We start from the raw sequence: 17,904 nt of genomic DNA, 5'->3' as shown, positions 1-17,904 counted from the left end.
GCTCTCATTTGGATGTTATTTAAGAGCAAATGTGTGCAGGGAGCAGGACTAGGCCTGTTCCTGAAGCGTGACCTTAACTGAAATCTACCAACACATAATATTAGCTATATTTAAGGATAAATGGTGTTGCAAGGAGGAGAACCTTGCGATCTGGACACCACCTTGATAATGCACTAGGAAAGACACAGCGGACATCATTCTGGGGGAACTCTTCTAGGAACTCTTCTAAAAAGTATTACATTGAAGCCTGGTTAGCTCTTCTTTCATGGAAGAAGTGGGCCAACCTGCTAAACCACTATGAAAAGAAATACTTCAAATAATTATCAGCCATAACTCCAAATGCAACATGTACATAACACCCCAACAAGGTCACAGTCTTCACAGTGAAGGAAAATACAGTTAATTCTGTGAAAACATTGCACACATTTTTGAAAGTCACTGTGCAATGCAAAATTGCGATAAACCCTACAAGTCTCAATGGAAAAATAGACACTACAAAATTCAGCACTGAAATATTAAAATAAAAAAAACGAGACCATCCGTCCTGCTGCTCCTGGCCGAGAGGTAGGGGCTTCTGAGCTGCTGTCCCACTGCTCCTGGTACAGAGGAAGGGGCTTCCCGGCCACCATCCCTCCCGCCACTCCCAGCCCAGAGGAAAGGGCTTTTGGGCTGCCATCCATCCCGCCACTCCTGGCCCAGAGGAAGGGGCTTCTGGGCCACCATTCCTAACACCACTCCCACCCCGTCCCACCTCTCCCAGCTCAGAGGAGGTGAGCCCCGCGGGTGCCAACAGAACTCCCCCTGCCCCTGAGTCGAAATGAGAAAATACGTAAATAAGTCTCAAAAACAGACTTCCAGATCACCTACAGCAACCACAAAGGGAAATGAGATGGAATGCTCTGATACTCAACCACCTGGACCCACTGAACTGGCAACAAAAGGGGATCTGGAAAAAATGAAATCAGAAATAATTTCTCAGATAACAGGAGAAATTGTGCCCCTAGAGCAAGACATGATTAATAAATCTAGAGAGGAGCTCAGGAACATGATGGAATCCCAACATAAGAAACAAATGGAATCGATAAAACAGATGTGACTAGATTTCCAGGACATGAAAAACTCCATTGAAAGTCTACACAGCAGAATGAGCCAATGTGAGGACAGAATTTCAGATATAGAAGATAAGATTGCAATTAGTGACCAGGAAAAGAAAAATTGCTTCAAAATTAGAAGGGAACATGAGAAATCAATCCAGCAGCTGCTAGGTGATGCAAAGAAGAATAACATAAGACTGATTGGGCTCAATGAAGAAACAGGAGAGAGCAGAGATGACATAAAAAATCTCTTCACAGAAATAATGGCAGAAAACTTCCCAAGCAGGGAAAAAGAACTTGAGATACAGATAAGTGAGGCATATAGGACTCTAACTAGCCTTGATAAAAAAAAATCTACACATAGGCATATAATTGTTAAGATTCCAGAAACTCAACAGAGGAACAAAGTTCTACAAGCAGTTAGAGAAAAGAAACAAATCACATACAAAGGAAAGCCCATCAGAATCACAGCAGACTTCTCCATGCAAACCCTAAAGGAAAGAAGAGCTTGGAGTGACATATTCCAAGCTCTGAAAGAAAACAGCCTCCAACCCAGATTGATGTATCCTTCAAAACTATCTTTCAAAATGGATGGAGAGATAAGATACTTTCATGACAAAGAGCACCTTAGGAACGTCGTGAATACCAAACCAGCACTCCAAAAACTTTTACACAATATCCTAGGAACAGACATTGAGGATCAAAACCTCAGGAAGCAAAGCAGAATGAACCCAACAAAAAGAAAAAGTCATGGCAATGATAAGTCAATACGTTTCAGTTATAACCTTCAACATTAATGGTCTCAATTCTCCAATCAAAAGAAATAGACTGGCAGAATGGGTCAAGAAGCAAAATCCAACAATATGCTGCATACAAGAAACACACTTAATGCAAAAGGAAACTCACAGACTGAAAGTTAAAGGGTGGAAAACAATACTCCATGTGACAGGAACCCGAAAAAAGGGAGGAGTACCTATCCTCTTTGCAGATCAAATAGATTTTAAACCAACACTGATTAAGAGAGATGAAGAAGGACACTACATCCGTGTAAAGGGAACAATCCAAGAGAAAGAGATGACAATCATAAATATCTATGCACCAAACACTAGTGGACCCAACTATATAAAACAAATACTAACGGACATGAAAAGTCATATATGCACTAATACAATTGTAGTGGGGGACCTCAACACCCCACTGTCACAAATAGATAGATCAACTAGACAAAAAATAAGTAAGGAAATACTAGAACTCAATCAAACTCTTGAACAAATGAACTTAACAGGTGTTTACAGAGTCTTCCAACCCACAAAACTAGAACACACATTCTTTTCAGCTGCACATGGGTCCTTCTCCAAAACAGACCACATACTCACATACAGAACATGTTTAAGTAAGTGCAAAGGAACTGAAGTTATCCCCTGTATATTAACAGACCATAGTGAAATGAAATTGGAGATCCATAGCAAAAGAAACTCAAAAAATTTCATAAACACATGGAAATGGAACAACACACTTCTGAATAATCAATGGGTCACAGAGGAAATTAAAGAAGAAATCAGACAGTTCCTTCAATTAAATGATAATGACAATACAACATATCAGAATTTATGGGACACAATGAAAGCAGTCTTACAAGGGAAATTCATAGCAGTGAATACGCATATTAGGAAAACAGAACAAGCCCAATTAAACAACCTGATGCTCAACCTCAAGCTTCTAGAAAAAGAAGAGCAGAGTTCTTACAGGGGAGGAAATTATAAAGATCAGAGGAGAAATCAATGCAATGGAGACTAAGAAAATGATACAAAAAAATCAATGAAGCCAAGAGTCGGTTCTTTGAAAGAATCAACAAAATTGACAAACCCTTAGCCAACCTTATCAGAAAAAGGAAAGAAAAGGCCCAAATCCATGCAATTAGGAATGAAAAGGGTGAAATTACAACAGATCCAGCAGAAATCCAGAGGATCATCAATACCTACTTCCAGAACCTATACACCAATAAGATGGACAACACAGAAGAAATGGACAGATTCCTAGATACATATGAATTACCAAAGTTGAACGAAGAAGACCTAAAAATTCTAAACAACCTAATATCAACCAATGAACTTGAAAACATAATTAAAAACTTATCAACTAAGAAAAGCCCGGGCCCTGATGGCATCACTGCTGAATTGTACAAGACATGTAGAGAGAAACTACTGCCACTACTGTTTAAACTCTTCAATGAAATTGAAAGGGAAGCAATACTCCCAAATTCATTCCTGAAAGCAACCATCACCTTGATCCCCAAAGCAGAGAAAGACCCAACCAAAAAGGAGAACTATAGGCCAATCTCGCTGATGAACACAGATGTAAAAATCCTTAATAAGATACTGGCAAATAGAATGCAGAAGATCATCCACCCTGATCAAGTGGGACTCATCCCAGGGATGCAGGGATCGTTCAACACACTCAAGTCAATCAATGTAATACACTATATCAATAGAGCCAAGGACAAAAACCACATGATTATCTCCATAGATGCAGAAAAAGCATTTGACAAAATCCAACATGAATTTATTATAAAAACCCAACAAAAAATTGGAATAGATGGTCTCTACCTCAAACTGATAGAAGCCATCTATGAAAAACCATGAGCCAGTATCATACTAAACGGTTAAAAAGTGAAATCCTTCACACTAAAATCAGAAACAAAACAAGGATGTCCACTATCACCACTCTTGTTCAATATAGTTTTGGAAACTTTAGCCACGGCAATTAGACAAGAGAAAGAAATAAAAGGAATAAAGATAGGAAATGAAGAAGTCAAATTGTCATTATTTGCAGATGACATGATACTGTATATAGAAGATCCCAAGAACTCCACCAAAAGTCTTCTAGACTTAATAACCAAATTCAGTCAAGTCGCTGGTTACAAACTCAACAAACAAAAATCAATAGTTTTCCACTACACGAACAACAGACTCACTGAGAGAGAAATAGGGCAAACAATTCCTTTCACAATAGCATCCAAAAAACTGAAATACCTAGGAATCATCCTAATGAAAGAAATCAAAGACCTCTTCTCTGAAAACTATAGCACTCTGAAAAGAGAGATTGAAGATGATATCAGAAAATGGACAGACATCCCCTGCTCCTGGGTAGGAAATATTAATATAGTGAAAATGGCCATACTTCCAAAACTGCTATATAGATTCAATGCAATGCCAATTGAGATCCCAGCAGCATACTTCATAGACCTTGAGAAAACAATCCAAAAATTCACTTGGAACAAGAAGAGACCCAGAATAGCAAAAGCAATTCTAGGTAACAGAGACATGGCAGGGGGTATCACAATCCCCAACCTGCAACTATACTACAAAGCTATTGTGATAAAAACAGCATGGTACTGGCAAAGAAACAGACCTGAGCACCAGTGGAACAGATTAGAAGATGCAGGAACAACGCCAGACACACTCAGCCATCTCATCTTCGATAAAGGTGCCAAACACCGTCACTGGAGGAAAGATAGCCTCTTTAATAAATGGTGCTGGAAAAATTTAGTTTCAACTTCCCAAAGATTAAAACTAGACCTATATCTCTCACCATGCACTAAACTAAAATCAAAATGGATTAAAGATCTAAATATTAAAATAGAAACACTGAACCAGTTAGAACAGAGGTTAGGTAAAACTCTTGAAGACATCAGTGTAGGAAAAGATTTTATGAACAAAACCTCAGTTGTCCATGAACTAGCATAAACAATAAACAAGTGTGATCTCTTCTTATTAAAAAGCTTCTGCACAGCAAGAGAAACCACCAGCAATGTGAAGAGACAACCCACAATGTGGGAAAAAAATCTTCACCTGCTTTTCCTCAGACAAAGGTCTACTATCTCAAATCTATAAAGAACTTAAAAAGATCAGACCTCCCAAATTTAAAGACCAAATCCGAAAATGGACATGTGAAATGAACAGACATTTCTCAGACAAAGAAGTAGAAATAGCAAACAAATACATGAAAAAATGTTCAACATCACTGGTCATTCGAGAGACACAAATGAAAACAATGCTGAGTTTCCACCTCACTCCAGAAAGAATGGCTGCTATCATGAAATCAACCAATAACAAATGCTGGTGGTGCTCTGGGGAAAGAGGAACCCTGCTGTACAGCTGGTGGGAGTGTAGACTGGTGCAACCACTGTGGAAATCAGTATGGAGATACCTCAAAGAACTAGGACTGGAAGTCCCATTTGACCCTGCTATTCCACTGCTGGGGATCTTCCCCAAAGAATTAAAAGAATCATACCACAGTGATATATGTGCACCCATGTTCACAGCAGCACAGTTTGTGATAGCTAAAACTTGGAAACAGCCCAAATGCCCATCAACTGGAGACTGGATAAAGAAAATGTGTTCTTTTTATAAAATGGAGTACTAGTCCGCTATAAAAAATGAGAAATTAGAGACATTTATAGCTAAATGGATGCACATTGAGGTGATACTCTTAAGTGAAATAAATAGGACACACATGTATAAATACTGAATAGTTTCTCTGGTGTGAGAAACTGAAAGTGTAAATAAGTACTGAATGTCTAATACATAATGTGAAATAGGAAGAAAAGGGGCAAAGGGGAAGGAAGTGGGAGGGTTAAGGGAAAGGATAGAAGGGAATGGGCTTAATATGAAAAAATGGAAAAATAGGAATAAACTCTTTATCAATAGGGAGGACTGGAGGGGTTGAAGCGAGAGCTGGGCAAGGGTGATAAATAAGAACCAAGAGAGTCTATGTATAGGTGTAAATTTCCAATGATGAATGTCATTATATTGTATACCTAAAATGTACCAATGATTAGAATGAATAATCGATAATGCAAAATAGGAAGAAAAGGTCCAAAGGGGTAGGGGTAGTGGGAGGGGCAGGGGAAAGGAAAGAAGGGAAAGGAAAAATGATGAGAAATGGAAAAAATGGAAATAAAGTCTTTGTAAATAGGGAAGGGTGGAGGGGGTGAAGGGAGGGCTAGGAATGGGGAAAAAATAAGAACCAAGATGCATCATGTAATGGTACAAGTTCCCAATGAGAAATGTAATTGTGTTGTATACCTAAAATGTACCAGTAAAAGAATTTAAGAGAAAACAAAACCTAATAAAAAAAAAAACTGTAGCAGTGTTTTACCATGCTAAATTTTTAAGAAACAGTATGAATTCTGCAGTAAATATTACATTTTATTTAATGTTTGTTTGTTTGTTTGGTACTTGGGGATATAATCCAGTATATCTACCACTAAGCCACATCCTCAGCCCCCTTTCTTTTTCTTTTTTTTTAATTTCAAGTTCTCATTAAACTGCCCAAACTTGTGATTCTCCTGTGTCAGTCTCTAGAGTAGCTAAAGTTACAGACATGCGCAGATACACTTTATCTTGAAAAAGACTTGGGGTTTGCTTGCGGAAGTGGATGTCAGAAAGGCATCTGAGTTATTGTGAAGAGGAGGGAAGAGGATGATATGGAATCAGAAGGGAAGATGTGACACATGACATGATTGGAGGTGGCTCATAACATGGCAATAACACACAGTGAACAAAGGTAGCTGGCAGACCACTGAAGTGTATGCAAGTGTGTCATTGGTGCATTCCCACATGGCTCTGTTCAGCTGGGTGTAGTTTTCTGTGTTCACCTAATGTTTTTCAAGGGCAAGAATCATGCATAAGAAAACAAGAAATTTACATTATGCTCAAATTGCCCTCTAATGTATCAAAATTGTGTTGGAACAACTTCAGGATTTTAAAATGAATGTACAGCAGAACAGATTGTACTTTGCTTGTTGACTATATACTTTTTTATTATTTCTAGGTTATAAATCAGGTTGTCTGTGACCAAAAATATAATTAGATATGTAAAAACATCTAAATTCAAAACCTCCAGAAAGTTTATCTTTAGAATGTCTGATATCTATTAGACTAAATCTCTTCTGCTGTTTTCCTTAGTAACCTCCTTGTCTGGAAAAGATTTAGCACCTGGGATCCTCCTAGTTTTGCATCCTTTTCTCCATAACTATCTGCTTTCACTAAAGAGTGAGATGAACATATTCTTACTAAACTATACAAGACTGATAAGGTTAAATGACTAGGATTAATTTTATAGTAAAGCTACATGGTAAAGGTATTCAGCATGAACTTTTAGGATGTTAGCCCCTATTAAACTGATGGGTGAGCTACTGAAGATAAAATGATCTTCTATAGCTCACAAACAATAGCACTCAATGGTCACTTACTAGAACTTTCAGTGTCCTCATTTATCCTGGTTGTGTAAGGAATAGTTGTAGCATCAGAAAACATGTGTTTTTATTTTGTTCCTTGTTAACTCATTGTTTGGAAGAGGTTTTCAGGGCCTATCCTGGCACCTTTAAATATCTTTCAGAGAACTGTTATGAGATACAAATGAAAGGACATTGTGCCTGGCACCATGCTCATCATGCCAACAGGAGGTAGCATGTAAATGGGAAGCAGTCACAGTGGCTAAATTAAAATCTCAGCCCTGCACTTCCTCATCCTTGGAGCTTAGATAAGTATCTCAGATTCTCTAAGGTTCAGTTTCTTCATCCATTCAATAGGAATGATTATCCTCTAAAGAAAATAAAATAAATGACAAAGTTCTCAGCACAATGTCTAGATATACTCAATACGTGTTTATTAATAACATAGGAAATTAATAAGAACAAGTTACATGGATACCTTATGTGTATCACAACAGAAATGTTACTCATTTAATGGCATGCAACTACACAGATAAGCTGCCCAAATATATAACTGGTTACATACAAATTTCAAGAAACACTAAAGCTTATCTCATAAAATGCAGCTTTAGCTTTGCTGTGTGCTGAATAATGTAGATGCTGCTGGTCCCCTCCACGAGTATCAGCTCAGACCGCTGGACATGTGGCCAGGGGCAGGCTGTGGTCTGTGTGCCCAGGGATTCAGGGTTTCCACCTAAAGCCAGGAAGATTATACAGAAATTCAGTTCAAGACATTGCCCGCCTGGGCTCTCCAATTTGGACACCAGGACTAATGTATATTCATTCCATCTTCATAAATTTGACTACAGTCTTTTGAAGATGCAGAATAAGTTCTAGGTTCTCTTTTAAAGAAGGCTTCCTATAGGAATGGAATTGCAAGACTTATTTTGAAATTGTTTTTGTTTCCTGGAACCTTTGAGATATTAGATATTTAAACTTTTAGCTATCTTATGTGTGACCGCATAAGCAGGGCACTGAAAAGTTCTGATTTTGATGATAGAGGCCATGGAGAACTCTTATTCTGCAGCCAGCAGTGCTGCCCTTACCTCTCTCCCTGAAATAAGATCACCTGCTAGGTCAGTGCTGTGATGTGATCGACATATTCTTTTCATTCTTTGGATCAGAAATAAAATCTTTAAATGTGAAATATCACATTATTAGAAATAAAGATGTTAAGCAATTTTGTCTTTTCTTTCCCATTTTAGGGCTACTCAAATTTTTACCTTTAAAATTATAATGTAGATGAATTAACATTCTAAAATGTGTGTATTCTAGGTGTATCTGAGCAAAATTGCTCTCTCTCTGGGGAAAACTGCTTTGTCTTGTCCACTGCTCTACCCACAACACCTCAAAGCATGTCTGGGATATTGTAGATGCTTGTGTTAGTTTCCTGATTCAGTGTAACAAATCACCATGCAGCAGACACTTGGCATTTCACAGCTTCTGTGGATGGAGAGTCTGGACATAGCTTGACTGGATCTTTGGTTAGGGTCTCACAAGGCTGTAATAAGGTTGCCTCTTGGCTGATGCTGCAGTCTTGTTTGAGGTTTGACTGGTTTGTCTCTATTTGTTAGGAGAATTCAGCCCTTTCTGGTTGTGATGCTAGAGGCTTCTATTTCTTAGTAAGTATCCCATGGAGGGTGTGCTCAGCTCGGAGGACAGCCTTAGCTCCTTGCTGCCAGGCTCCCAACATAGGCAGCCCACAACATGGCCAGTCAGGAGAGAGAAAGACTGCAGCTTTCTGGGGGCTGCAATGTTATATAATGCACATATATGAGTATGTGTAATCATATGCATCCTATCATTTTTGTCTTGTTCTGTTGCTTACAAGCAAATCAGAGGCCCTGCCCATACTCAAGGAAACAGGATGACAAAGGAGTGAACACTAGAGGGCAGGAGCCATGGGGACCACCCTAAGAATCCTCTCACTGCCATCCACATAAGATGCAGAATAGCAGTATATTGTTACTATGATCAGATGGAGCAAGTTTAAATTTTGAATCCTTTATTCAACCACAGTTAGTAGATTTTCAATCCATTTTTAGGTTAAAAAAAACCTCAGACAAAAATGACTTGTTAAAAGGCACCTCAGGCCTATAAACTGTTGGGAGAGATAGTGAAGGGTAACATCATCTTTTTTATTGAAGAAACCAATGGCAAAACCACACAGATAAAGCAGTGACATCCTATAGCAGACTAAAATCTGTCAGGGAAAAGGCACTTAATAAGTGCTGCCTCTAGGCTGTTTTCCCAGATTTTTTGGGCACAAGGCAAGTGGGGAGGATTTCCCTCAGAATTATCTAACTCTACTTGCTTTCATTGAGACACTAGCACAGAAAGCCAAGCACTCATCAGGCAAAATAAAGACGTTCAAAAATTTAGAATGTATTTATTAATATAAATATCATGAGGACTAGATGATTTAAACAGCAGAGCAGAGTGAACAGAAAAATGAAAGAGCTATGGTTTCTAGTCTTTTGCCTACTAATGATTTATAGATAATGTACTTACCAGGATAGCTACTTTGCCTAATGGACATATCCTTAAGTATTGATGAAGAAGCCATTAAATATTTGTAGGGCCCATGAAAGGAAGGGGTGATCCTGAGGTAACCAAGGAAGCTGCAGCTAGAGAGCCCTCTAGATGCAAATGATAATGAGTCTCTGGGGCCAGCCAGGGTGGATCAGATGGTTCACTGCTGAGATTGGGGGGACATGACTTTTCAGTGAATCCATCTTCTCATCTACTGAACAGGTGTAGTGGGAGAGTCACCTCCAAGGTTTGTGAGAATTATGTTAATGTAGCTAAAGGATTTAGAATGTAGCCAGGAAGACAAATGTTGGCTGTAAGATTTAGTATTACAGAACAGATTTGAACATGTCTAACTGATAATGGATCCAGATAGCTTCTTTCATAGAGACATTAAAAACAGGAAAATGTTTATAAATTCACTCTGATATACTTAGAAGTAATATGAAGGGGATAACAGAACATCATGAAAAGCCCTCTTCCTTTTCTTTGCAAACCAGCTTGGCAAAGTAGGCTCCATGTGCTAAGATGTTATGAGTGGTAACATTTTTGTAATCCTATAATCCTGTAAAGATCTCTTGTGTGCTGGAAGCCTGGTTCCTTTCAACTAGTTCACAAGTTCATGTCTCCTATCTTTCTGCTGACAACTTACCTACTTTCCTTCTAGTATATGTATAAACTTTTTTTTTTCTTTTTTTGGATCTTCATTGTCTCCTGAAATGTGTCTAAGTAGTTCAGGTTCCAAAGTCCTCTATTAACATAAACTGGAGCTCTCCAATCACAGCCTTGACTTTCCTGCCTCTTCTGTCTCCATCTTCTTTCTGAAAATGATACTTAGTTCTAGATACTTAATTCTTCCTCAGGCCCAGAGTGCCACACCTGTCCCCATCTAAACCTGAGTATCTATAAACCCTCAGCTAAACCTGAGTATCTGTACCACTGGGATCATGTCAACTTCAAAAGGGCAAATGATGAGAAATGCCCTTTAATTGTTTCAGGCATCTCTGTGCTCTAAGCTGGGAGAAGGAATTTCTTTCTTTCTTCTGACTTTGAGGATAACTATTTCACCAGATCAATACAGCCAGAGAAAGTTAACCTCAACATTGATTGACTCTGGCTGACTGGAACAAAAGTCTACACCAAAAATGCTGCAGCGAATGGCCTCATGATGAACAGTCCAGTCAATGAAGACAACTAAAAATAACATGGACAAACCTCCCGTTGCCTTTTTATCCTATTCTGATCGAAGCCACCTCTTGTTTTATAGATGGGAGAACTCAAACTCAGGAAAATAAAGTGTCTGTCACAAGCTCACACGATCAGTTCAAGTATAAGCTGGAATGGATCCCACTCAAGTGCTGGTTTCCTGGGGCTGTCGGTCTGGTTGCAGGGTCTCTTATACATGAGGAGGATGTACTGAACCCTTCAGTAGATAGGAATCCAAGATGAACCCACTTCAAATTCTGCTGGACATAAATTACGTCTTAGTTAACATCCCTTTACATTGCAGTGCAATAAAACATTAGGGTTATTTTTACAGATGCTTAGATAGTCCTTATGACATAACCACGACCAATTGAAAGAATTTGCACAGTAAAATTTAATTATCTAGTCTATTAACATCCCTTCATTAGGTTCCTATGTATTTTTCAAAAAAACTGTCAAATGTATTCATTCTAATAAGTCAACCATTTAGGGAAGCATCATATACAGAAAATAATTCTCAACTCCATTTTACTTTGCATGTTTAGGAAGATGTTTATTCAATCAATCAAGGTATTATTTACCGTAAGATTTTCTAGTAGATCCTGACATTAACATCACATTCCAAGTTGAAATTCCCTTATCCAAAATGCTTGGGACCAGAAGTATTTCAGATTTTTGGTTTCGGGCTTTTTAAAAATTATTTTGGAACACTTGAATATGCACAATGAGATACTTGGGTATGGAACCCAGTCTAAACACAAAATTCATATACCTTACACATGTAGTCTGAAGGTAATTGTGCAGAAAGAAAGTTTCATAGAATATTTTAAAATAATTTTGTGCATGAAACAAAATAATTCACATAGGGTATGGCACATTGCAGAAACTCAAAAAATATGCATAAAATAATGAGAAAAATAGTTTATAGATAATGAATACCAATTTATATTTTAAAAGGCAAACAGTCAAACTACAAATAATTTGCCTAAAGGTTAAGTAAAGCAGATGAAATAACATTCAAAAGGGAATCAATGCCTTTGTATATGCTTGGGTTTATATGAACATTCATTAGATGCATGATGAGCCCTTCCCATATATTAACTGGAAAAAACTTTACAAAATAAATTTTAAAAGACAATGAAATTGTGCTACAAATTTCATTAGGTACTTATTTATATAATTAGTGGAACATTTTCTTATTTCTTATTAGTGAATTATTTCTTATTTCCATAGTTTAAAAAATATTATTGCTCATTAGAATAAATGAAGGGAAATATATAAGTTAAGTAATGTTGGAACAAAAAGACAAAGCAAACAAACAAGCTTCCTGGGAAGCAACAGAAAGAGCCATTAGCTGAACTGATATCAGTATTAAGTAATTATGGTCCATTCCATCTTTCAAGTTTTTCCAGTAGAAAGATCTGGAAGCTGGGATCTAGATGGGGTGAGTTGATCCTGTTGGGCATCTTGATGGCCATGAACTCCAGGTACACCACCAGATGACAGAAGCCCCTTGGTATGTATGAGAGGTTGCTACCAGCATATTTGGGATTAAGTGCTGGGATCAAATTTTACAAATTCAGGTCAGAAAGGGCAAAGAGATCAAATGTATATATCTCCTGAAATTTTTTTGAAAAATATATTTGTGTAAATTTGCAGTTTTATTTCTCATGTCAAAAGATTAGTCTGAACAGAATCACATATATCATTTCATATTTTAGGATGTTCAGGTGACAGATAGTTAGCTTTTATGGAAAAACAAATCTCTGAAAGAAACCCAGAGATGATGATCACTTCTGTGTCTAAGGGCTTAAAACATCATCCTTGAATTAATGTATCTAAAATGTAGGACCAGGAGTCCCAGCCACCTGAGATCACAAGGCTTCTAAGAGAAACGGTTAGGCTAGAAAGGGACACAGACAAATGTAAAAGGGCACTGAAATGCTTCTACTGCCCATGTTAATTTATTGGAACCCCTTCTTTCCAGTAACTTAAGATCCATTAACTCCCTCAAGATACCACTAATTGATTTTGGTTGAGATTACAAAGAGGACCCAGGATTGAATTAGTACAGACAATAAAACCGCCTGTTCCTTTCCAAGGTAACTTTCCAGTGAGGTTACCTGGGAAGAACACTGAAATGTCCTGTTGCATTTGATATTGCTGGGCAGCACTATTTTAGCTGTTTTCCAGTAAAGTAACTAGAAAATGTAGTTTCTCTAACTCAACATTAATAGACACTACTTTTTATTTATGCTGTAGTTTAAAAATGGAAATTTTTATAATACATGTTTGTTACCAGGGTATATCCAAAATATCTTTATTTAGGTATGCAATCAATAGAAAAATGTATGAATAGCATATTCTGTATTCTTCTTAAAATTATTTTGTTCTAGTCTTCAAAACAAATTTGGTGTGTATTTTACACTTGTGGCACATCTCAGCTCAGACCAGTTACTTTTGAAGTGCTCAATACCATATTAGACAGCATGGCCCTATCCATTCAATAAAGGATAATTACATCATTTAGTAAATCAGATCAACCAAGTTGTTTCAAAATTTGTTTACATCTCAATTTTTTGCAGTTTTGAGGACTATTTTTAGTTATTGCTCAAAACTGACCATGTCTGTGCACAATGAAATATATAACAAGTCTTTTTTAAAAAATAAGATTAGATGAAAGATAATTTGAAGACTAAATTCTTAAAATGAAGGTGAGTAAACAAAATCCTTCCACTACTACTCTATCTCAATATTACCTGAAAAATAATAAAAAACTATGTTTATTAGAATTGCCTTTTAAAATATTCTAGTTTTATCAATGAGAAAGAAGCCTGACAACACAACAAAATTCTTATATTTGGACTAGGGTGAACTGATTGGCAAGATAAATGAGGGAAAATTTCTCTGATTCTAAGGGCATATGACCTAAAAATAACCTGGAGGCACGATCTGGTTTTGATCTTGGACCTACTTCTGTCTTTAGGTCCCACATAAACTTGAGGCATTTGAGAAGCTAAGTCTTTAGGATCACTTTTTTAACACATTGTGCAGCTTGCAAGGATTATAAGATAACATCAGTTTACGCTACCATCTCCACAGGTATTTTTAGCTTCTTCATCATCCAGATGCAGCAACACAAGGACTGTATGAGAAACAGCAGTGTGTGTGTAGGTACCAAGGTGAGTGGGTGGCTGCACTGCACCAGCGACTGCATAATGAAGGACTCCAAATGTCACTGCTGATGTTCAATACCGGGAGCCCTGAAGTTGTTCCACCACATATTTATATCCTTCGTTAAAGAGCCAGAGATGCTGCTTAGATAATGTTATGGTGTGTGTTTTCTAAAATAGTCTGTAGACAGCATTTGCCAGAAGTCACTCTATTTTTAATTTGTTGCTTATTTATTTATTTTTGAGGGGTGGGGAGAAATTTAGTGCCTGGGAAAATCACTAGATGAAGAATTTAGAAGGGGAAGGCACATAACATGGACAACCAAGACAAGCAAGACTGGTTCTGAAAGCCTCTGTGAGGCTAGAAGCAAAGGTCTGTTCCCCTCTCTTCCCTTTCCTCCAGTTTCCTTAAGAGGTGTCCTTATGACACCTTCTGCATGCAACCTGTATACCCTATTGTGCATCAATTCTGTAGATATCTCTTGGTTTTCCAACTTTTCCAAACCTTTCTTCTCCCTGCCCAGTTGTGACTTAGCATAAAGCTCCATTCACTAAGCCACTGACCAACTTGTCAACTGACAGGCAGTAATCTAATGACCTAATACTGCTCTAACCCCACAGGCTTTCCAAGATAACGGTTTCTCCCTGGCATCTGAACAACATTACAGAAGAAAACTCTTATTTCCGTTATCAATATAAACATACGAATTCAGTGATGTATGTTTGAGATGGAAGAGGAAGATGGCAAGGACAGGGCTTGAAACATAAGGGAGGAATATCATTTTTTGAAAGCAGGGGTCTAGGGCCCAAATCAGGCATATTGCTTGTTCCATCTGACCCAAGAAAGTCAACTCTTTCAATAGTACAGTCTGTTTCCATGTCCTGAATTTTCCATTTGGTTCTCACCTAGTCAGAGTAGTATGGAAATTGGTCTATTTGATTAATATAGCTAGTGTCATAAAATGCAAAAACAGACAGCGAATCATGGCTCCTCTTGATTAGTTGACATTTTTATAACAGATCTTTAATTATTGTCACTAGCTGACTGACTACTTTGAACTGGTCTGTATAAATCACATAGCAGAAACCTAGCCAAGTCAATACAATGTAATGAAAGGAGGAATTCTAGAGGCCATTTACTTAAGGAATTCATAAGAACTGTAAGACTCCTTCAAGCTCCTCCAAACCTCCTCCATCAGATTTCATGGGTAAGCAAAGGACAGAAGGCAGAGCCCTGAGGAATACTGCCCATTATTTCTCTCTCTCTCTCTATGTGTGTGTGTGTGTGTGTGTGTGTGTGTGTGTGTATGTATATATGTACATATATATGAAAGTATTTACTAGTTTCCAACAAATATTTATTAGTTTTCTCTCTGTACCTCAGGTATAGCTTGAGAAACTAGAAAGAATGGCAGCCTAGACAGACATAAATCCTTGCTCTCATAAACTCCATTCTAGTTAGAAGTAGAAGATAGTAAACAAATATATAGACAGAAATATTTCAAAAAATTTCTGGTTATATTCTGTAAAAGTGAAACTAAATGTGGTAGAGTAGGAAGAGGCTCCTTTATATGAGTGGTTTGAGATGAACAATACTTAGAACTGAAAAGTGAATGAAACAAAAAGGCCCAAGAACTAGAGCATTTCACATTGAGACATAGTGGAACAGATCTGACTTTGGTATAAAAAATTCTATAAACGTGGGCATAGAAGTCTGTTGTGTATGTGACTCTTAACACTCATGAGGTTCAACATAACATTATTTTGTTGTTAACTTCCACTCTCCATAAACATGTCATTTATACAACAAAACTCATAGCTGTAGTTATTATCCTGGATTGATTTTATAACCATTCTAAATAAAAGATTCAGTGGATAAGAACTAGAAGATGACAATAAATATCTTTTACTTAGTTTCAACAAAATGTATAAATTGAAAAACAATCCTTTAATTGAAAAATTTGGAAAAATTAACATGCCAGTATGTTTAGAATTCTGAACAGTCTGAATGTCTTTGGAAGCTCAGAAAAGCTTTTTTCTTTTGTCATAATAGGCAGCCTTGAGTTTCATGAACTTGGGATAGTTAATTCTTTGGGCTAATCTTGCCCAGGGAAGGTGATATTTCAAAAGCACTAAATTATTGTCTGTATGGCTTAAACTTAAATTGTCATTTGCTTATCAATTTTATAAACGTATTAAAGCAAATTATGATCCTTGTAACCGATTGTACATACTCTGATGGTAAATCTGCTTATCTGACTTTCTTTATCCATTCATTTCATTCACGTTTAAAAATTGTGCCTCATTTGGGCAAACAAAAGCCAATTTATAGGCTGAGAGGATTATTTTTCATGTTAATTTTTTATAAACTTTCAGTACAGGAATCAAAGTTTACAGTCTACACTATATACTCTTCCACTCAATTGTTCCTTGTTAAGTTCCCCAAACACAGCCATCCCCAATGATCTGGCCTCACAGGGGACAGAGCAGTATTTTGGCCAAGGGTCAGCTCTTTCCAAACAACCAATTGTATGTGTGTTAACAGGCAGATACCAGGTTCCATCATGGACCAAATAAATGAGAAACTCGTGGGATGAGGCTCTGAAACTGCACTTTAAACCAGCATCCAAATAATTTGCACACGACTGAGAATCCAAATTCCACAGCATTAAGGTGAGTTGTATGCTCCATTTTGAGCCTCATATGCTCCTCAGTACGTGACATCATAGCCATTTAAAGATATTAAACAGGACCACAGATTGCTAACTACTTTCACATACATCTTATTTCATTCTCACAACTGCCTTATAAGGGAGGCAGAAGAAACAAGTCTTGTGATTTTTCTAATGCAGCTAAGAAAGCTGAGATTCAGAGGGAAAAAACGATGTGTCTTCTGGACATAATGAGTAAAAGGCAGACTGAGTCTTGATTTCCGGCCTTCCAAGAAGCTCCATGCTCCTGTTTTATGAATGAACTTTTTTCTCTCCACTTGCTGCTAACGTGCTGTGCAATGGTTAGCCAGGCAGCTGGGGCTGTATGGAGAGAGGTCTGGCTCGTGTATGGCTGTTTCCCTGGCCACCTCTATTAGCCAGGCATGGGGGCCTCTCAGTGATACTACATATCCCCTGATCCTTTATGTGTTTCATCTATCAAAAGTATTTTAGCATCTAATGACCTAGAACATCAATAAGTGACAGTGTCTCTGGTGGGTCACTTCCGAATTTTTCTATCAGGATGGAGTAAGGACAGGAAATTATAGGCAAAATGAAGGAAGATGTTTTCAGAAAGGTGAAGACAAAGACTGAGAAGCTAGTTATATCCTGACAAATTTTAAGTATCATGAAGCAATTGTCATTGGAAAAGTCACACAATTCATACAAGAGCAGGAATCTTTATAAATAGCCACACCCCAGCATTCAAAGCAGAAGCAAACATTTCACCTAACCAGGTGCCTCATTCTGCATTTTATTGTGTGTTTTCGTTTAGCTATAAGAACTATACAGTCAAGTGGGGGATATTTATCTAACAACAGAAGAACTCAAGTTTCCAAACTAAGAAACCTGTCAGGACTACAGTGCTGAAGCAGATTTAGAACCCAAGTCCTACCTGATCTTACATTTATCAT

At 37.5% G+C, this 17,904-nt stretch overlaps 1 protein-coding gene across 1 annotated transcript in view; it reads right to left on the bottom strand.

Annotated features, from left to right (window-relative positions):
* The window catches only part of Kcnb2 (potassium voltage-gated channel subfamily B member 2), a 443,261-nt gene that overhangs the window by 349,633 nt on the left and 75,724 nt on the right, over positions 1-17,904 (bottom strand). The gene's annotated exons all lie outside the window — the stretch shown is intronic.

Source organism: Heterocephalus glaber, unplaced genomic scaffold, assembly GCF_053883595.1.
Source record: "Heterocephalus glaber isolate CG9 unplaced genomic scaffold, H.glaber_assembly_v1.0 deba00001553, whole genome shotgun sequence".
Lineage (NCBI taxonomy): Eukaryota > Metazoa > Chordata > Mammalia > Rodentia > Bathyergidae > Heterocephalus > Heterocephalus glaber.
This window is presented reverse-complemented; position numbering and strand designations above follow the sequence as displayed.